The 23,093-nt window shown below is 37.8% G+C and overlaps 1 long non-coding RNA gene across 1 annotated transcript in view; it reads right to left on the bottom strand.

Annotated features, from left to right (window-relative positions):
* The window catches only part of LOC144297605 (uncharacterized), an 82,203-nt gene extending 60,598 nt beyond the window's left edge, over positions 1-21,605 (bottom strand). The window contains exon 1 of the long non-coding RNA XR_013364566.1: positions 21,201-21,605. This is a non-coding gene — a long non-coding RNA (uncharacterized LOC144297605). The remainder of the gene's footprint in view (positions 1-21,200) is intronic.
* Between the last annotated feature and the right edge of the window lie 1,488 nt (positions 21,606-23,093).

The following is a 23,093-nucleotide window of genomic DNA, read 5'->3' as shown; positions in this document are numbered from 1 at the left end:
AAGATGTGGAAGCAACCTGTGTCTATTGATAGATGAATGGGTAAAGAAGATGGTTTTTTATACAAGACAAATTTTTTTTTAAATTAATTAATTAATTAATTAATGATACTCACAGAGAGAGAGAGAGAGGCAGAGACACAGGCAGAGGGAGAAGCAGGCTCCATGCACTGGGATCCCGACGTGGGATTCGATCCCCGGTCTCCAGGATCGCGCCCTGGGCCAAAGGCAGGCGCCAAACCGCTGCGCCACCCAGGGATCCCAAGACAAATGTTTTATACACATACACACAGTGGAATACTACTCAGCCATAAAGAGAATGAACTCTTGCCATTTGCAACAACATAGATGGAACTAGAGTGTATAAATTTATTTTTTATTTTATTTTTTTAAAGATTTTATTTATTTATTCATGAGAGACACAGAGAGAGGCAGAGAGAGGCAGAAGCAGGCTCCATGCAGGGAGCCTGATGTGGGACTCGATCCCAGAACTCCAGGATCACACTCTGGGCTGAAGGCAGCTCTAAACAGCTGGGTCACCCAGGCTGCCCAAGTGTATAACTTTAAGTGAAATAAGTCGGAGAAAGGCAAATACCATACGATTTCAATCATATGTAGAATTTAAGAAACAAAGCAAATAAGCAAAAAAAGAGACCCCTCCCATTCTTAAATAGAGAACAAACTGGCCATTGCCGAAGGGAGGGGATGGGTGAAAAGATAAAAGGGGATTAAGAATACACTTTTAAAAAAAGATTTTATTTATTTATTCATGACAGACATCAAGAGAGAGGCAGAGACATAGGCAGAGGGAGAAGCAGGCTCCCTGTGAGAAGCCTGACATGAGACTCGATCTCAGGACCCTAGGATCATGACCTGAGCTGAAGGCAGATGCTCAACCACTAAGCCACCTAGGTGCCCCAAGAATACATTTATTTTGATGAGTACGGAGAAATGTTTAGAATTATTGAGTCATTATGTTGTATACCTGAAACTAATATACTGTAGGTTATTTATATTTTAAACATTTTTAAATAGGGGCACCTGGCTCAGTTGGAAGAGCAGGCAACTCTTGATCTTAGGTCATGAGTTTGAGTCTCACATGGAGGATAAAGATTACTTAAATAAATAAACTTTAAAAATTAAATGCTAAAAAAAAAAGGCATCCTAAAATAATCCTTATGCCAAGGAGACATAGTTGGGGGTGGAAAATTTTCCTTCCCTACAATACCATTCCATATAAACCAGGAGCACCTTAGAGAGTGACATTCTCAGAGGATGAACCTCTGAAGGGAAATTTAATGGCAAGCATTCACTATAGGAAAAGCCAGAATGATGACAGCTTTTGCTTCCAAGGCTACAATGGCTTTGTTAACAATAAGAAGAGTCTCAGAAACCCAGCTATATTTGAGAAATAAGATATTCCCTTGAGGTGTGTCCTTGCCTACCTTCCCATGCCCTTTTTTCATGCTGTAGGAAGAGAACTTCCAGATGGACTTAAAAATCTGCTACAGATTCATCTTTCTTCTGTTTGCAGATTTGGATAATAGATCAATAAGTGTGGTTATGCAAGACTCTGGAAATAGCTTCTTAAAGATCAGTTGCTTTTTGGTGACCTTTTTTTGTTTTAAAAGGGGACTGTGTTAGAGATTAAGGATCTCAACTATTACTCTTGAAGTTATGCCGTTTTGCTTCCCATATCTATTTTGGGATGCAAGATCTGCCAGCCCAGGGTCATAGGCCACAGTGAAGACGCTAAGTTGTTCAGAACACTTGCAGGGATCCTCCTTGGGTTGAAGTAACCATAGCCCTTACTTTAGTTTTTGACCAAGAAGTGAAAGATACCTGAAGGGGATCACCTGCAGCCTTGGGTGATCTTATTTTATTTTATTTAATTTATTTTTGTTGTTGTTTTGTTTTTAATAAATTTATTTTTTATTGGTGTTCAATTTGTCAACATACAGAATAATACCCAGGGCTCATCCGTCAAGTGCCCACCTCAGTGCCCGCCACCCACTCACCCCCACGGGTGATCTTATTTTAAAAGGTAACTAACTAACTATCTGATAGTCTCTTCAGAGTGGAAGGGTAATTCAGACAAAGCACTAGTAGTACTCAGATAAAGATAAAGGGGAACAGTAGGAGTCACATCAGTCTTATAGTCTTTTGTTTTGGGTACCTCTTATATCTTTAATTTTTTGTTAGCCTTTTGCAATGAATTTTTCAATAAGCTATTTTAAAATCTTCAAGCCATCCTGTTCTTTTTAAGAGCTCTTGCTTTCAAGTGCACTTCTTTAATCCATTGACTAAACTCTTTGGAACTTGAGGATCCTATTTCTTCAGTGTAAGTCTTATGTCTTTCATAATCAAATTAATACCTAAAAGGGATGTGGGTTGGGGGATTTTGTGGTGTTTTACAGTGTACCTTTTTACATGGAAATTTTCTTTTTTTTTATAAATTTATTTTTTATTGGTGTTCAACTTGCCAACATATAGAATAACACCCAGTGCTCATCCCATCAAGTGCCCCTCTCAGTGCCCGTCACCCAGTCACCCCTACCCCCCATCCACCTCCCCTTCCACCACCCCTAGTTCATTTCCCAGAGTTAGGAGTCTCTCATGTTCTGTCTCCCTTTCTGATATTTCCCACTCATTTTTTCTCCTTTCCCCTTTATTCCTTTCACTATTTTTTGTATTCCCCAAATGAATGAGACCATATAATGTTTGTCCTTCTCCGATTGACTTATTTCACTCAGCATAATACCCATGGAAATTTTCTTGAGGTTTGCTTGTGACTTCGTGTTAATCTAACCTGTTCTGTGGCCAACTTATCCTATGATGGGAAACCTAGATTTATCTGATGAGTGCTCTAACAGCTTCAAAGTTCTTGACCTGTGCTCCACCAGTTTTGCAGTTTGGCGACTAGGATTCTCATTAACAACAAATCTTATTCCTTTATCTAATGAACATATAGCAGAATGCAACAATAACCAAAGAAATGATACTGTGGGCTTGCCAAGGGAGAGGGACTGGAGTTCAAAGTGGAACCATCTGCCAGTTGAAGCTGACCTGCTAAGCTCTGGATGCTAAGGATTGGTGTTCTATTAGAGCCTCCCATCAGTGTAGATTGACCTGTTAACTGTTAACCTTGGACTGGAAATCTGATACAAGCAGAGAATTCAGATAGAAAAAAAAAGAGTTCAGATCAAGAGGAACTTACCTATGGCTCTCTGGTATGGTGAGAAAAAGAGACTGCAAAGGTTTCAGTGGGTATGGATGTCTACGTTCCTTATTATCTCTGAAGCTTTGAATCCCACTGCTACCATCAAAACAGTTAAAAACTAAAATTCAACTCTAAGTTTTAAAGGTCTTATTGGCTTTATTAAGTGACTCATGAATCAGGCAGCATCTAGTCCATCAGGTAGAAAGGAACTCTGAAAAGCTATACAAACTATGAGGTTTTATAGACAGAAGGAAGGAGGAACAGCGAAGTAGTACTAGAAGCAAAAAAGCAGATTAGTTATTGAAAGGTTATTTTCCTGATGGGGATGGCAATTACCTAACTAATGCTGAGTAGGTGATTCCTGATGGATTGGCTTAAGATTCCATTTCTCAGAGAATCAAAACTGCAATCAAGTTAAATCTCAGTTGATGACATGGGCTTTAGCATAAGTGCATGTTGTCTTGTTTTTAAAGTGACTTAGTGAGTATCTAGGTTGTACAATTTTAGAAATCCCAAGAGAATGGCCCTGGCTGTCATTATCTCCGACATCATAGAGTAGTGATGCAGACAGCTGACTCTTTGGTTTTGGACTTTCCCTCTGAGAGTGCTCAGTAGAAATCCATGGAGGAGATAAGGCATACAGCTATAGTTCTTTTTACCTTAGAATTAATTACTTCATCTGTTCTCTGATTCAGGGCTGTGAAAATGAGAATAAATTGAATAGACCTCAAAGATATTCCATGGCAAAGCATCATTTTCCGGCCAGAGTACTCTATGAGGGCTCCAAATGGAGTCAGGAGAGGTGGTTGGATACAGAAATAAGGCCTAGTCTCAGCTCAGCTATTATCAGCAGGGTGTTCTGGGGAAAGTCACCTCACTTCTCTGAGTATCAATTTCCTAATTTTTTAAAAAAATATTTATTTTATGAGAGAAAGACACACACACACACACACACACAGATAGAGAGAGAGAGAACAGGAGGAAGGAGAGAGAATCTCAAGCAGGCCTTGATCGCATGACCCTGAGATCTTGACCTGAGCTAAAACCAGGAGTCAGACACTTAACTAAACTACCCAGGCACTCTATCAATTCCCCAATTTTTTCTTAAAAAAAGGTTTTATCTATTTGTTTGAGAGAGGAAGAGAGAAAGAGAGCAAGAAAGCATGAGTGGGGGGCAGTGGGAGAAAGAGAAACAGACTCCTCACTGGGCAGGGAGCCCGACACAGGGCTCGATCTCAGGACTCTGGGATCATGACCTGAGTGGAAGGCAGATGCTTAACTGACTGAATCACCCTGGTGTCCCTGATTCCCCGATTTTTAAAAAGATTTTATTAATTTATTCATAAGACACACACACACACACACACACACACACACACACACACAGAAGGCAGAGACATAGGCAGAGGGAGAAGCAGACCCCACACAAGGAGCCCGATGTAGGACTTGATCCGGGGACTCCAGGATCACGCCCTGGGCCGAAGGCAGTTGCTAAACTGCTGAACCACCCAGGGATCCCTCCCAATTCCCTGATTTTTAATAAGGAGATTGGATTAGAATGACTTCTAAGTTCCTATATGGTCATGATGTTCTATCAAGTTTGTCCTCTCCTTTTCTAACATTTAGTTATCTGGAAAGGATGTCTACATGTGTACTGTATAAACCCGTTATCATATTATGAACTTTTATTTTGTTTTTCATCTTTTCAGACCAACCAGTCATAGGTATTTCCACATACAGAAGCTACATTACCTCTTATAGTATGCTAGTTATGTGTTATTCTCTCACCTTCTCCAATTTGTTAAGTCATCTTTAAAATTTATTGACTCAAAACTTCTTTTCACCACCTTAAGGATGAGAGGCATAGTAAAGAAACTAAAGACAAACTTCCTGTGTCACAATTTGCTTCCTTCCTAAAAATGACTGGCATTATGTTGATTCTTTTACCAAACTGTACCTTAGACTGATATTTTCAAGGCCTTATCTCTTATCAAGAGATGAGTCATAGACATTGTCCTATATTGGAATATGGTTTATTTTTATCTCAATAGGTTATGTTACTTTTGTCCCTACTGGATCTTATCTGATACTTTAATGCCTGGATATAATGCACAATCCACAGATGCTGTCCTCACTGTCTCTTAGGCATTGCCATATTCTCAAGCAGAAAACAAGAGGAAGAGAACTCCTTCCTCACCCTAAAGAGGGTGCCTTTTCATCTTTCTTCAAGCTCAGGAACATAAATTTCAGCAGAATCTCTAGAAAGCCTGAGCCATAAACAAGATTATATCCCCCAGTGTAAGCTCTAGGGCTTAAACATTGATGTATGCAAGATTAGTGGATGATGCCTGTATTTCTGGAACTGGACTGGGGATTTTATATCAATGGCTTTGACATTGCTCTGTCAAACTCATGAATCATAGATGACCCTTGTCCCTGTCTTGAATGCTCTCCTGTCATAGAGATAAAACTTATCTACACTAGAGAGTGGGAGGGATATCTATAGCCAATGTGATTTCCCCTCTGTGAGGCCAGTCTTAGCACCTTATGATGTGTTTCTTATGGTTACGGAAGTCTTGTCATCATACTCTTTGTCACTATTTTCTCACATCTTTTTGTAAGGTCAGTAGGGAAATAAGATTTGGACCTGTAATCTGCATTATATCCTTAAGTATTTTTTTAAAAAGATTTTATTTATTCATTTGACAGAGAGAGAGAGCACAAGCAGGGGGAGCTGCAGGCAGAGGGAGAAGCAGGTTCCCGCTGAACCTGATGGGGAATCTTACCCCAGGACCCTAGGATCATGATCTGAGCCAAAGGCAGATGCCAAACTGACTGAGCCACTCAGGTGCCCCTTAAGTATGTTTTTAAAAAACTATGGGAGAAGAATGGTTGTGAAAGAAGAGATGGGTGTGAAAGAAGAAATTCTCAAATCAATTGGCCCATTTTTAGCAAAAATAATTCAGCAGAGCACCTACATTGATCATGAGGCCTTCATCAATTTAGTAAATAGTGAATCCTTAATAGGACCTAAATAATTTGAACAGGCCAACATAGTAACTCCTCTTTTTGAGGCTTATAAAATAGCCAAAAGGACAAATATTAAATAAGTAAATTTATACAAAAAGGAAGAAAACCTTAAGAATTGAAGATATAGACCAATTAAGGCAAGCAATAACAATAGAAAACTCATATTACCAATCATTTTTATATATTGACTTTTTTTCTTTTAGTGATGGAGAGAGAGAGAGAGAGAGAGAGAGAGAGAAACTTAAGCAGGCTCCACATGCAGTGTGGAAGCTCCAAGTTTTGGTGTTCTACAGTCTCCAATACCTAAAGAACTCATAAGAAGGAAGTTTCATTCTTTTCATGAAAAGAAACACATATAATATATGTTTTAATTTTATTTTTGCTCTGCTGAATGCTGCTCACCTGTCCTCTCCTTCAGTGTCTTGACTGATAAGTGATCATCCACTTTTTCATGACACTTTCTCAACGTGGATGAATGCTGCTGAGTCCTCAACCTCCCATCGTGGTTTGACCTTAACTTTCTTGGCAGAGGATGAAAACTGGGAGAATTGCAGGCTTCTCAGGTATCCAAGTTTCTTTACTGCCCAAGTTAATGTATTAAAAAGTCATTGCCCATATATTATCATTTCTTGGAGCTAATTCTTTTTTTTTCACTTTCTGCTCTTGGCTTTTGTGCACCTGTGCACATGTACATGCATATGTAGACACAGACATAGACACACACACACACACACACACCCTTGAAAGGCTGCAAGTGTTTATCCATTTCCTGTTATGAAGTATAAGTGCCACCTGCCATACCCTATGTGAGAAGCCTGTAATTGTTCCAGTTTTCATCCTGTGCCAAGAAAGTTAATTTCAAACCACAATGGGAGGTAGGGGACCCAGCAGCATTCTCCCATGTTGGGAGAGTGTCATGAAAAAGTGGATATCCAATCACTCTGCTCTTAATTCCTGTGCCCACTCTGTCAGCCAAGACACTGAAGGAGAGGACAGGTGAACAGCACTCAGCAGAGCAAAGTAAAATTATTTTGTTAACATTTTACAAGTTCATATGCTGAGAGCAAGGAGGGGGTGAAGAGGAAAACATTGGTGATGCCAAGAAAGAAAAGGGACTGTCCTACATCTATCATTGCTTTCCAGCCAAAGACCACCAGGAACACACCTGTGGTAAAACTTAGGATTTATTACTGGTGGGAACAAAGGAGAATGTAAACCTTGAACAACTAAGGGGAACTCAGTAAGAGGCTGGTAGAAAATACTTATAGAATAGAATATTTGTTTGGGGATACCTGGATGGCTCAGTGGTTGAGTGTCTGACTTTGGCTTGGGTCATGATCCTGGGGTACTGGGATTGAGTCCCACAAACCAGGCTCCCCTCAGGGAGACTGCTTCTTTTCCTGCCCGCTTCTTTTCCTGCCCATGTCTTTGCCTTTCTCTCTCTCTCTCTCTCTGTGTCTCTCATGAATAAATTAATAAAATCTTTTAAAAATTTTTTTGTTTGAGTTAGGTTGTTTGGGGAAGATCTAAGCAAGGGGGGTTTGCTTTGGGTTGGATACTATTAAGAGGTGGGGGTAATTCTATGATTACATATCTAAATAGATCTTATTTAGAAGAAAAGGCTAAATTAAGGCTATGGATGTAAATTGTAAAGAAGCAGGAATCACTCCTATTAGCCAGGGCCTTCCTCTGTTCAGACCACTGTAACAGAATACCATAGATTGGGTGGCTTAAACAACAGAAACATACTTCTCACAGTTCTGTTGGGTGGGAAGTCCAAGATTCAGTGTCCGATAAAAGCCTATTTCCTGGTTTTTAGACAGCATCTCCTTGCTAGATCCTTATGTGGTGGAAGGGACAAAGGAGCTCTCTAGGGTTGCTTTCATAAGGACACTAATCTCATTCTCATTCATGAGGGTTGCATCCTCATGACCTAATCACCTCCCAATTGTACCCCCCCTACCATCATATTTGGGATTAGGTTTCAACATTTGAATGGAAAGAGTCTACAGCAGCCAGGAAAGGGAGTTTGGTCATTTTTGTGAGCTGGACAAAGGTCATGCTTTTGTATGTGTTCATACATGATTGCAGAATGGTCTAGTTTTTTTTTTTTTTTTATCACACAGAGTGGCCTTGTCTGATGTTGATATTCTATGACATTTTAAACTCAATAGAACAGTAAGGTCTAGCTGTGAGGGCCAGGTCATCTCTTGATATCACAGAGGCCTAGCTGGGTTTTGCTCTTGGCTTTGTTCTCTCTGTGTTACTGGGGTCCATATTCTAAATGGCTCTTAACTAACTCACTAAAAACTTAAAGGTTGACATATTGCAGAGTGTTTTAGAGGAGTTAAACTTTAAAACTTCAAGACATAGTTATAGTTTACAATTAAAAATATTATAGAGGCACCTGGATGGCACTGTGGTTAAGCCTTCGACTCCTGGTTTTGGCTCAGGAGCTGATATCAGGGTCCTGAGATCAAGCCCCACATTGGGCTCTGTGCTCAGTGCAAAGTCTAAGTTTCTCTTCTTCTCTCCATCTGCCCCCCCCCTCACTTTGCACTTTCACCTGCCTTTTCTCTCTCTCTCCCTAAAATAGATAAATAAATCTTTAAAAAAATGAATAAATAACGGGCATTAAGGCAGGCACATGATGAGATGAGCACTGGGTGTTTTACAATATGTTGGCAAATTGAATTTATTTTTTTTAAAGATTTTATTTATTTATTTATTTATTTATTTATTTATTTATTTATTGAGACACACACACAGAGGCAGAGACACAGGCAGAGGGAGAAGCAGGCTCCATGCAGGGAGCCTGATGGGGGACTCGATCCCGGGACCCCAGGATCACACCCCAGGCTGCAGGCGGTGCTAAATTGCTGTGCCACGGGGACTGCCCCGCAAATTGAATTTAAATAAAATATAAAATAAATATGGAAGTAAATAAAACAAAAATGTTATAAAGTTGAGGTGCCTGGACTCTTCAGTCGGTTGAAATTGGACTCTTGATTTCAGCTCAGGTCATGATCTCAGGGTTGTGAGATACTTCGGGCTCTGTGCTCAGCAGAGCCTGCTTAAGACTCTCTTTCTCCCTCTGCCCTTTCCCCTGAACTTTCTCTCTCTCTCTCTAGAATAAGTAAATCTTTAAACAATATTGTAAAATTATAATGTACTAGTGCCCACCAAAAAGCTAATTTTAATCTCTCAACATAGGTTTTCTAAGTAAAGAAAATTGTCCAGAAATTTTCATCTCTAATTTTGTCCAGAGTATTTACATTCAGAAAACCTGTTAGAGAAAGATCTCATCTAAAATTAAAATGGGGGATCCCTGGGTGGTTCAGTGGTTTAGCGCCTGCCTTTGGCCCAGGGCCTGATTCTGGAGTTCTGGAATCGAGTCCTGCATGGGGCTCCCTGCATGGAGCCTGTGTCTCTGCCTCTCTCTCTCTGTGTGTCTCTCATGAATACATAAATAAAATTTTTAAAAATAAAATAAAATTAAATTAAATAAAAATGTTTTTCCCTAAGAAAAACAATCCAATAAAACAGGCAATGATGGCTATTATAGCTTATCTATTGATATCATAATTTAACACTGAGTTAATATGCACAGATACAATAATGGGTAAGATGTTTAAGATCTTTTACATGCACCATAATATTTTTTTTTGCTAGATTTAGAAACAACTACTTGATATAGTGGCTTAAGCTTTCTTCTTATATCTTCCATAATACATCTTTAATGCTGCTAAATTGCAAAGACCATTTATTTTGGATAATCTTTTTCAGTTATAGTCTACATATGTTTTTTGAGCACTTAACTATAGGAAGAACATCATGCTAAATGATGATGCCAAATTTCATGTTTCATATTTAAAACTGATTCAAAGTGCCTTCAGTTTTGGATTCCTTGCTTGAGTTACAGACATATAGAGAGAAATACACAGACATTATTTGAAAATATTTCTTTGACAACAAAGCAGTGAATCTTAAACTGTTGTTGAATAGCAATCAGGAATTAGAATGATAAATATAGTTTTTTTTTCCTTAGATGCTGATGAGTTTATAACAGCCTATTTAAAAATGCTACAATCCTCATATTTTACATTTTTTGTCTTCCAAAAATCTTAAAATAAGCCATAAACACCACAAAGATTTTACTTCTGGAAGAGTCTCCTGGTGACAAGATGTGGATGCTCTGGAAAGAATAAGTCATCTGTTGTGACATTGGCAGCCAGTCAATGGACAATCTCTGGTGGAGGTTCCAGGCAGGAAAAATTAGGGAGTTCCTCAGCTCTGCTAATGGCCAATGTGACTCAGAAAATGCTGTCTGCAGTAAGTTTTATTCCTCAATGTAAATGTCAAGCACAATATATAGTAAGTTCAAAAGCAACATTGTTGGAAATGAAATTTAACATAATTAATATCATTCAGTAACTTTTTTTGGAATCATAGAAATTTTGATATGGAGGAAATAATGTTATTACTACTATAAAAAAGATAAATGTCGTTTGTGTTTATCAATACAAAATGTCGTTTGTATTGATACAAAATCAATCTTGTATCATGTGCACATTACTTAACGAATTTTAACACTTGCTCCTCAATATTTAGTGTAAAAGGATTTAAAGAAACTTAAATAAACTGTTAGATATTTAAATAAAAAGGTATAGCAAATGGTAGAGCCTGGGCTACGAAGCTGATGTTTGACTCCAAAGCTTATGTTGTTAATCATCATAGCAGTAAAGTTTAATATTGATGAGTACCTACTATATGCTAGGCACTGTTTTAATGCTTTATATATATTTTATCATTGAATCCTCACAACAACCCTGAGAGATAAATATTGTTTCATAGACACCTAGAGGTTGAGCATGATTGGCCCCAGAGCCATGGAACTAGTAACCAGCTCATTATTATGCCTCACTCTTTGGTTGAATAACAAAGTTAGCTTAAAGGAATTTTATTTAGTCCAGCCCCACAACTGATGCCTGAAATCTTCCTCTAACTGCCTTTCCAAGAGGATGTCTAGCTAATATCTCCGGGAGTGAGTAAATTACAACTTCCCAAAGCAACCTATTCCATCTTTGCAGTATTTGTCTTCCTGGAGTTTATACCCATTGGTCAGAGTTCTACCTCGTAGGACAATATAAAGAAAGTCTCCTACTTCTTCTAATTTACAACTAAATATGGAGTTGGGTTTTTTTTTCTTCACATGGCTTACTGATGTTTGAAGTCACAAGATGAATTTAAGTGTCTTTAGCATATGTATATTACCTAAGATTTGTAAGCTTCCTCTTTGTCTTGTGTATCTATTGATTTCTTACTGTAGGTTATACTTATATTCTTTTTAAGAAATTTAAAATGTTCCACTCAAAAAATATTTCATTATAAAAAGTTTCAAAATGTACAGTAGGATTAAATATATCAATAACTTATAATTAACAATTATCAAAGATTTGCCACATATGCTTTATCCATCCATTTTTTCCTTTTCTTTATTGTTGCTTAAGTATTTCAAAGCAAATAATAGACATTTCATTATTTCAATCCTGCTTATCAAATTATGGATATTGCTCTTTCCATTTTGAAAAGGTGAAGCTGATTTTAGAAAAGATTGCTTTTAAGCAGCTTAAACCCTACACTTTGGAAAGGAGGTCAGCTTAAATACTTCTAAAACTTGTACCATGGTTTCAATATTTTTTAGTAGTTTTTTACTTTATCATTTCTAAGTGAATCAACACTTTAGAAATCTTACTGTTGTGTACTAATTGAATCACCCCCTCCCGTTTTTTTATGTTGAAATTGCAAGAACATAGGATTTTTAGAGCTGTATATCATTTGTGAACAGCTTCCTTTTTCTTCTGAATGACTAATATGAGAGAAAGAAAGTTTTAAATAGCTTGTGGGTCACCACAGGAAGTGTAGGGCATAAAGTTAATTGTGTAAAATATTACACACATTTTAAAAAACGGGAACAAACAGAAAAGAAACACAATGAGCCTTTAATATTCTAACTTCTAGCTCCTATATTTTTCTTCCAGAAGTTTAGTTTTGGGCATTATCTTAAGTTTTCAAATTTTTTTCAATCTTTTTTTCCTAAGGAGTCATTTCCTTTCATTGTGAAAATAATGAGATGCCTATGCTACAGAAGATTTTTAATGAACAACAACAAACAGAAGAGATAAAATCACTCACAAATGCCAATATCCAAATATAACTAGATGTCAATATTATATAATAGATATAAGTAGATTTTTTAAAAAAGAGTTACTATTTATTTTAGAGAGAGAGAGAGCACAGGCATGTGAGCGGGAGGAGGGGCAGAGGGAGAGGGAGAGAGAAAATCTGAAACAGACTCACTACTGAGGGTGAAATGGAGCTTGATCCCAGGACCCTGAGATCATGACTTGAGCCAAAGCTAAGAGTCAGATTCTTAACTGACTGAGCCACCCAGGCACCCCAGGTGTAAGTAGATTTTAATATCATTTTTACACCTTAACATCATATAATGCAGCATTTCACACATACTACTCCAACTTATAGTTGTATCACAATATTGTCTAACCATTTAAAAGCTTTTTGGAGGGATGCCTGGGTGGCTCAGTTGTTGGGCGTCTGCCTTTGGCTCAGGGCGTGATCCTGGAGTTTCAGGATGAGTCCCACATAGGGCTCCCAGTAGGGAGCCTGCTTTTCCCTCTGCCTGTGTCTCTGCCTCTCTCTGTCTCTCTCATGAATAAATAAATCTTTAAAAAAATAAAAATAAATAAAATATAAAAAATTTTGGATATTGGGTTTTTTCCTCCTATTTGCTACTAGACATACTGTTTTTAAAAAATCTTTAGTGAGATATAACTCACATATTGTACAATTAATCCATTTAAATTATGCAATGCAGTGGTTTTTTACAATATTTACAAGTATGTGCAGCCATCACCACAATTAATTTTAGTTCATTATAAAAGAAACTTCACCTGTCTCATTCCCTCCCCACACCCCCAATTCCAACCACCACTACTCTATTTGATCTTTGGTGATTGGCTTCTTTCACTTGATATAAGGTTTTCAAGGATCATCCATGGTGTAGCATGTATTAGAACTTTATTCCACTGGATATACCACTTTCTGCTTATCCATTTATCAGTTGATGGTATACATAATGTTTGAAAATGAATAATCTTACATTACATCTTTGCATTACTATTATTAGTGTTATTGATATTAAAATTTTTATTTTTATTTTTTTGATATTAAAATTTTTAAAGTGAAATTACCTGAATAAAGGCTATGAGTTCTTTTTTTTTCTTTTTCTTTTATTTTATTTATGATAGTCACAGAGAGAGAGAGAGAGGCAGAGACACAGGCAGAGGGAGAAGCAGGCTCCATGCACCGGGAGCCCGATGTGGGATTTGATCCCGGGTCTCCAGGATCGCGCCCTGGGCCAAAAGCAGGCGCCAAACTGCTGCGCCACCCAGGGATCCCAAGGCTATGAGTTCTTTCAGGGCTTTTATTTTTATTTATTTATTTATTTTTTAGGGCTTTTAATACAAACTGTCAAGTATTCTCAAATTTATAGAAGAAACTTGGTATCTCAATTGCTGGTTCAATTTGCATTTCTTTGATTATTTGGCCTCCCAAATAATCAGTGTTCAGATTTTCCGATTAAAATTCTGTGAATTTTAGTGCATTTTGCCTAATTTTATCTTGTGATGGCAATTTTTTTTTTATTGGTTGCAAGAGTTGTTTACAAAATGAGGATCTTACCTTCACACATACACTATTCTTTCTTTTAAAAAATATTTTATTAAAAAAAATAAATTAAAATATTTTATTTATTTATTTATTTGAGAGAAAGAGCAGGAGCAGAGGCAGAAGGAGAACCAGACTCCCCACTGAGCAAGGGAATTTGACACCGGGCTCTATCCAAGGACCCCAGGATCATGACCTGATCCAAAGGCAGACGCTTAATGAACTGAGCCATGCAGGCGCCCTGTAAATATGCCGTTCTGTACTTATGTGTAGATACTGCTCATTCTTCAGGTCCCAGTGTAATTACCATTTCTCCCAGTTAGCCTTCCCAGACTCTTCAGTTCAGGTTCAGTACTCCATACCCTGTTCTGCCTTGCATGCTGCTATAGGAATTGTTCAGTTGACCTTTTTTGCCTGTTTGTGAACAGGGGGACTGAGAGTCCCCATGTAGGGCTGTACCCACATTTTGCCCAGGGGCCGCAACCAAGGAGAGCCGGTGGAGCCTAAAATCCAGCCCTTATTAATTCAACAATTTGCCAACAGGGGGCATCTTTTTCTCCACTTTCTACTCAGGGAGGTACCCCTGTAGCAAGAGCCATGGAGACCAAATCTATGTTGTTTGGCATTACATTTTCAATTTCTACACATTGTTGTCCCAAGCTTAATACATTGTTGAAGAACAAAAAGGAGAAAAGAAGAAAGGACATTAACCTTTTACCCACCATATATTTTACAAGTATATTGTCTCTGACCTTTGCCAAATAAAATTCTAGTCTATTTTGTATATAGGATTTAAAAAATTTAAAAATCCACTTAAATGTAACTTTGTTTTTATGGCAGACTTAAAAGAATATGTATATACTCAGAAAGCACTTTTGCATTTTTAATTTTTACATTATAGTCCCATAATCCACCTGGAATTTATTGTAATATACATTGTGAGAAATAAACTTGATACCCTCCTTCAATAATTTGAATTTCTTCAGAACTATTTAATAATTCATTTCTTCACTATTGATTCATGATTACTTCTAAACTCATATGCGCTGTGCTTTCTTTTATATTTATTTACTTATTTTAGAGAAAAAGAGAGAGAGAGTGCAAGTGAGGAGAGGCAAAGGGAGACGGAGAGAGAGAATCTTAAGCAGACTTCATGCCCAGTCTAGAGCCTTTCTCGGGGCTTGATCTCATGATCCTGAGATCATGACCTTAATGAAATCAACCAGTTGCTTACCTGATTAATCACCCAGGCACCACTAAGCTCTCTTTTGGATCAGTTGTTTCATTGTCTAACAATATTTGCAATGATTGTCTACTCTTCTGTTATTTTTGCCTTATAATATACTTTAATGTCTAACAGGGCAAATCTCCCATAATTTCTTTTCAAAATTTTCTTATTTTTTTTTCCCACAAACTTGCTTTTCTAGTGCTTTTAGAAACATCATTTTATTTTCACTAATGGAATAAAACCAATGACATTTTGATTGAGATCGTTATATTTGTAAATTAATCTGAGATGAATTAATATCTTCACAGATCTTTATTATTTTTTTTATCCAGAAACATGAAACATTTAATCTCATTACATAGTATGGTAATTTTAAAGGTCTTTTCTGTGTTTGTGTATGTGTATTTATTTAATAGACCCTGTACACATTTGTTAGAGCAACCCCCAGGAATTTCAGTTTTTTGGATTTTTTTCCATTTATTGTTTTGTTGCTATTTATGTGACCCTTTTTTCCTCTTATTTTTACAAACTGTTAACTGTTGTTATACTATAAACTACTTTTTCAACATGAAGCTTTAATTCTGTCTTTAATAAACTCTGACTAATTCTAAGAGATTTGTGATTACTCACTTAGGTTTCTAGACTCATGAATATGTTTCTTACAAATAATGAAATTCTTTCAAATAGTTACTTTTTTGTTATTTCTGTTTATCTCATGCTTTATCCCAAATTTCCAAAAGGATGTTAAATAATGCTAGCTGTTTTCTCATTCGACACTGAAATATGCTTTTGATAGCAAATATTAAGGGATTCTGAGTTCCTTGGGAGTCTGCCCTCTTTTTTCCTTTTTTGAATCTTCAGGGAGGTGTACTATAAAAAATTTTTATCAAAGAGCTTGTTTAAATAAGTAGGAATGTCTCCTTGGGTAAATACCCAGTAGTGGAATTGCTAGATCATAAGGTGGTTCTATTTTAACTTTTTGAGGAATCTCCACACTGTTCTTCAGAGTGACCATACCAGTTTGCATTCCCACCAACAGTGGAAAAGGGCTCCCCTTTCTCCACATCCTCATCAACATTTGTTTCTTGTGTTGTTGATTTTAGCCATTCCGACAGGTGTGAGTTGATATCTCATTGCAGTTTAGATTTGCATTTTTCTGATGATTGGTGATGTCGAGCATCTCTTCATGTGCCAGTTGGCCATCTGTATGTTTCTTTGGAAAAAATGTCTATTTGTGTCTTCTGCCCATTTTTAATTGGACATTTTTTGGGGGGTGTTGAGTTGTATCAGTTATTTATATATTTTGGATATTAACCCTTTAGTAGGTATGTCATTTGCAAATATCTTCTCCTATTGTGTAGGTTGCCTTTTAGTTTTGTTGATTGTTTCCTTTGCTGTGCAGAAGGTTTTTATTTTGATGAAACAACCCAAGTGTCCATTGACTGATGAATGGATAAAGAAGAGATGGTATATATATATATAAGGGATGTGGGTACAGAGATAGGTTAAATAGGTAATGGGGATTAAAGAGGGCTGTTGCTGTGATGAGCACTGGATGTTGTATGGAAGTGTTGAATCACTCTATTGTACATCCAAAACTAATATTATACTGTATGCTAACTGACTGGAATTTAAAGAAAAACTTAAATAAGTAAATAAATAAGAATGTTTCTAAGGGTTCCCCATTGATTATGATCCATACTAAGTGTGTGTCTTTCTATTCTCAAATTTATGTGTTTGTTTTTTTTAAGTGATGTTAGTGAAGTGCTTCCTAATTATAAGAGTAGGAATTGCCAATACTGCTTCGTTAAATGTTTCTAGAGGATTATTCACTAAAATATAGATAATTTGCATGTTCTTTTTAAGTATAAACTTTACAGTTGGGGCACTTGGGTGGCTCACGCGGCTAAGCATTCAACTTCTGATTTTGGCTTAGGTCATGATCTCAGGGTCTTGAGATTGAGCCCCTCCACAGGCTCATGCTCAGTGGGGGGAGTCTGCTTGAGATTCTCTCCCTCTCTCTCTTCCCCTCCCCATTGTGCTGTCTCTCTCTTTAAAATAAAATAAATATATCTTTAAAAAATACTTCACAGGGGCAGCCCAGGTGGCTCAGTGGTTTAGCGCTGCCTTCAGCCCAGGGCGTGATCCTGGAGACCCGGGATCGAGTCCCATGTGGGGCTCCCTGCATGGAGTCTCTGCCTGTGTCTCTGCCTTTCTCTCTCTGTGTCTCTCATGAATAAATGAATGAAATCTTTAAGAAAAATACTTCACAATAGGAATTTATGCTAATAATAATCTACTAAGTGCCTACTTATATAAGTATGCTTTGTTTATGATGCGTTCAGTCTTCATTAATGCAATCTACACTAATTTGGATGTAAAGAATTGTGTCTTTGCCTAATGACATAGGAAGATAAACTTTAGTTTATCTTGCTTTCTTGGAAGCATGCCTGGCATATATAAATAATGACCACAACCATTTTAAGCATATTTTATATATTATTCTGGATGTGTTAACTTATGTTATTTTTTGGTAGTGTTAATTTCATCAAAGGACCGTGGACAAACACATTTTGAGATTTTGTTTTTTAAAGATTTATTTATTCATGAGAGAGAGAGAGAGGCAGAGACATAGGCAGAGAGAGAAGCAGGCTCCTCACAGGGAGCCCAATGTGGGACTCGATCTCTGGATCCGGGATCACGCACTGAGCCAAAGGTAGACGCTCAACTGCTGAGCCACCCAGGCGTCCCACATTTTGAGATTTTTAAGTACTTTTTAAATGTCACCAGTAGATCCATCTTGTAAAACTATCTGCAAAAGATTCATAATCTTCCAGATAGATGATAATCTCCAAACTTATGCATTTTAGACAGATAGGGTAAAGATGAGCATCGTTATTAATATGTTATTTTGTGATCTTTTGTTACATCCTTCCTTGATCTCATGAAATTTCTTGGGGTTGGTTTAATCAAGAGCTCTGTATTTTAATTCAGCTTTAGACAATGCTCCGTTTTAATAAAACTCAGATGCTAATAATATTCTAATACAATTATTTACTTATGTACAGCATTCATCTCTTACTGCGAGTTCAACTAAGTGATTTCTTTGCTTACTTTTCTATAAACCCCTGGCTTCCAGTTGTTTTGTTCAGGTGTTCTAAAGCCTATGATTTTGTTGGAATGAAATATTTTTTTCTCCTTTTTTTCCTATTGCTTGTTAATGTAAGAGATCACAATGACCACTTTCTCACACTCTGGCTTTAAATGGATCTCGCATTAGGAGAGTCACAGTGAAGTCACAAGTGATTGTGGTTGGAAGCCATGCTTCTGGTTCACACAGCAGTGCTGCCTTTTCAAACATTCAGTCTTGTCTCTTACCCTGGAAGATGGCCAGGGTGTGTGATGGCTCCCACTTCAGTGACACAATTGAAATTGAAGACTTGTTATGTCAATGACCCCAACAAAACTCTAAACTTATTACTTTTAAGGATTGAAACATATTAAACATCTATGGCCACACAAGCCCCTCACACAGGCTACCTAGTCCTCTCACAGAAGACCAGACCATGTGTTAGTGGGTATTAGGCATTATTGCATAGTATAGGCCTATGTCATGAGGACCTGGTGGATGGCACTGCCAGACATTACAGAATAGGAAACATAGTATTTACATGAACTCTAGCAGTCTACATCATGGATCTCCCAGATAGGATTCACCGAAGCTGATAGAGTTCAACTATAACAAAGTATTATATAGATTATCAAGCTAAATGATCATAAAAACGTATCACCTTATAAATTAATTTTACTCTCTAGCTGGTTAGGATACTATTCTGTAGGTCAACCTATTTTTTTTTTTCCAGTTTGCCTCTTGCCACTCAAGAGTACAAAAAAAAGGTCTGAGATCTCTTTTTGCATTCTATTGTCTGTTCTCAAAAGTTTGTAAGTTTCTTTAAATTTTAAGCTCTAACTCTGTTGCACACTGTGAATATAAAATCAGCTGCATAATAATGGCTTGTTCTTCCAACTGCCTTGAACAGGTGGGGCATTCACTGGAATCTTTCCAGCCCTTGGAAAATGGAAATTTTTAGCAATGGGTAAGGCAACGCTCCTTGCATTTTAACCAGTGACTTAAAAGTTAATGTTTAAGCTGTCTTCAACTTTTCAAGTGCTGGTGACATAATTGAAAGAAGATTTAAAGAAAATATGGCCATGTCAGATTTTTACTGTAGGAGAGCTTACATTACGCTGCCCTGGAGCAAATTCCCTTCCAGCGTTCAGCCCTATGTTACCTGGGCCTATGTAGTTCTGGGTGGGTTGTATGGCTACTGCTTTGTTTGGTATATCAGTTAATCTGGTTGGTTTTAAAATGCAATCTTATTTTCAGAACTGAAATATTAAAAGGTGATGACATAAACCTAAAGCGAAAGTAGAAACAGTTTTTCCCTTCCTTATTTTACAACAGAAGTGGACCTGAGCTGCTGCAATCTTGGGGATGTTCGATGTTGCGACAAAGGAAGCAAAACAGAGATAAAGGAATCCTGTGCAAGGAGGAGGAGCCATTTTCAGGTCATAGCCAAGTTGCAAACTGCCCTTTTCTGGTGAAAACCATCTGTGACTCATAAAATTTCCTTCACTGTTTACTGCATAGCACAGCTCTGAAAGAAATGGAGATACAAACCAGCAAATTTGCAAATCAGAGAGACTCTTCTGGCTGCATCAGTAGCCATAGGCATTTAGGTGTGCAAAATGCAATGGAAGAAAGGAAACCTCTTTAGAAACCTGATGGTAATTTGTACTAGCTATGAAAAGTTTGAGAAATCACTTGGAAGCCCAAGTCCCTTAACATTGCTTTCAAACCATTAGTGACTTGGACCTCGGTGGCCTCTCTGGGCTCCTTTCTCACCCCTCCCCACCTGGAACTCCATGTTGTCTCAACTCCTGAGCACTCTCTCCTGTGCAAGTCTGTTCCAGGAGGAACATTCTCATGTCTGCTCCCTAACTCTGACTTAAATAGTCTCCTATCTCTCCCCTAAGGAATTCTTATGCTATCATTATTCTTAGCACACTGTATTTAATTCCGTTTACTAGTTTACCCTGCTGCTAGGCTATAAGCTCTGGCCTATGTGCCCTGTTCACCATTCTATCCCAAATGCCTGTCACTTGAAAGTCCTTCGATAAATATTCATTGAATGAATGAGTTCATTGCAGATGCATTAAGGAATTTTTACATTTAAAAATTTAAAAATGATAACAGGATCAAATCTCGGAGGGCACACTTGATTGTGCAAACATTATGACTGTCTTTATTTATTTTTTATTATTTTATTCTTTATATTAAATTCAAACTCAAAATGGATGAAAAATCAACTAAATTCTAATTCTAAACTGTAGTTCTACCAGATGGCAGAAAATTCAATCTCTGTCATTTAGGGACTGTATCCTTCTCTGTGGTTCCACAGAATCCAAGAGGTTTCTATATGATCCAGGAAGTGGCAGGTAGGGCTCTGGGGTCCTTATGGTGCTGCTCCTAGTCCAAGTTGCAGAAGTCCTGCTGATCCCTGCTCTTGGGGTCCACAGGGGTTCATAAATCTGAGCTGCTTTTAGGAGTCTCCTGATCAGAGCCCAGCTTTCCTGGTCACTCCTGGAAGGAGTTTGCTTTGAAGTCTGATCACTGCCTCCTCTCCCACCCTTCACATTTTTAAAAAACTCTTACTTAGCCCTCCCTTACCCCTTTACCCCCAAATAACCTCATTTCCACTGACATTTAGCTTAATCTCTTACGATAGGACAGGCCTTAGGATAACAAAACCTGGGAAGTAATCTTCTCTCTGAGCCCATAAATCTTGGGCAAGAAACACAAAGAGCGTAAATAACCAGTTAGAAATGGGAAGTGGAAGGAAAAATACTGAGAGCAAAAATCCAACACAATTTCCAACAAAGACAACAATGACAACATCTTACTCCCTCTCGACTTACCTCGGTAATGATTTGGGCTAGGTGACCCAGGATGTAAATAATCCTGTTAGATACAGGATTCATAAATAAAGCAGATGAGCAAAGAAGATCGGAACTATTTCTGGGGCACCTGGGTGGCTCAATCGGTTAAGTCTCTGCCTTTGGCTCCGGTCATGATCCCAGGTCCTGGGACGGAGTCTGTCTTTCCATCTCCATCTGTCTGTCCTCCAGCTCTGTCTCTCTCACTCTCTCTCTCAAGTAAATAAGTAAAATCTTAAAAAAAAAAAAAAGATCAGAACTATTTTCCTCAGGTACAAGTTGAAAACTAAAATCACTGTATCATTAATATCATGTGTGCAGTATTTGCTGCATACCGAGGGCATCAGCAGCTTTGGTATCAGAAGAATTTGGCAACAATGAAAGGACATACTGCTGCTTCGGAGGGACTGGAGATGGTCTCCTTGGTTCAGGCAGAGTGTCCCACGATACCCTCAATCATGTGGTCAGCATTAGTTATTTTGCTTTTGCTGTAACAGAAACAGGGGCTATTCCCCATTCACTTAATATGTATTGACTGTCTTCATGAATTAAGGAACTTGGCTAAACTCTGGCAATTCAAGAGTGAGGAAAAACTCATGGAATATCATGGAGCTTATAGTCCTCAATGAAGAGTAGAAAAAAAATACAGTTAAATCCTATTTGGTAGCCCAAATAATACATGGAGGAACCCATGAGATAATTATCCTGGGGGCCCCAGGCATATTTGGAAGATATGGGTGACAGCTCCCCAACACTGTTTCCTGCTGTGACTCTCTGGGAATTCCTGCTCTGGTGTGGCCAACAAAATGTGGGTAACACTTTATGATGTGCAAGTTAACTGTTTAGGAATTGAAATTTCTATCTCAATTTTTAGAACAAATCTCATTCTATTGTCTCTAAGTCGTGAGTTAAAGTCAAAGAGACTCTTATCTGACATTTTGATATGCTCTTAGCATAAGTCAGTTACAATTCAGACCTCAGACATGCTGCATTGTTGGGTACATCTTTTCTGTCTGTACAGAGTCAATAGCCTTACATGGCCTGGTCCTTCCTGGTCAGAACCATCTCCAAGTTACACAGTTATGTGTTTAAATACTAGCTTCTCCTCTTACTTAGACAATGTATAACCTCTCTAACACTATTTCTTAAAAACTAGGAGTAATAATTGCCTTTTATGGGTATTGAGCTTAAATATGTCATATACGTAAAATGTCTAGAGAAAGTAGGATTCACAGGTGCTTAGTAAATTTTGTTTCCCTTCATTTCCAACTGCCCATCCCCTCTGCTTTATTTCTTATGTAGCCATCTAAAGTATAGAAAGAAATCCTTCCAGCCCTACGTGATCATTGCTAAATACTGGAGAAAATGGCCTTAAGCTTTGCCCAGGACGTTTCTGTAAGGTCCCTGAGACAGAAGTATGAAGAAATACCACATACTAGAAAAGCACAGTCACTCTCACATAGTTCTACATTCACGAGGTGTGGTTTCTCATCTCTCTTGTTTCTACTGTAGCAAATGCTTTGGGCACTAAGATGTTAGCCTTTAAATTTTTTTTTTTTATCTCTCTTTAGGGTCATTTATAGACAGAATGCGTGTGTGTGTGCGTGTGTGCATGAGTGTGCATGTGTAGAATGCATAGCAATAAAAAGAACCTGACCTAGCTTTTGTAGCTAGCAGAAATGCTGTTTCTCTTTCATCTCCACTTCTTACTATTGCCAGAGCTCTACTCGCATTATAGAGAAATGTGTATTTTCGTGTTGAATCCTTCGTTACTTGCTTTTTTAGTATTCCTTTTTCTAGCCTGTGTCTAGTGATCTTGTTATAATACTCCCAAAGGATCATCAATTTGATGATGAAATACCACTCTTGATGTTT

The sequence above is a fragment of the Canis aureus genome, chromosome 25 (assembly GCF_053574225.1).
Source record: "Canis aureus isolate CA01 chromosome 25, VMU_Caureus_v.1.0, whole genome shotgun sequence".
Lineage (NCBI taxonomy): Eukaryota > Metazoa > Chordata > Mammalia > Carnivora > Canidae > Canis > Canis aureus.
This window is presented reverse-complemented; position numbering and strand designations above follow the sequence as displayed.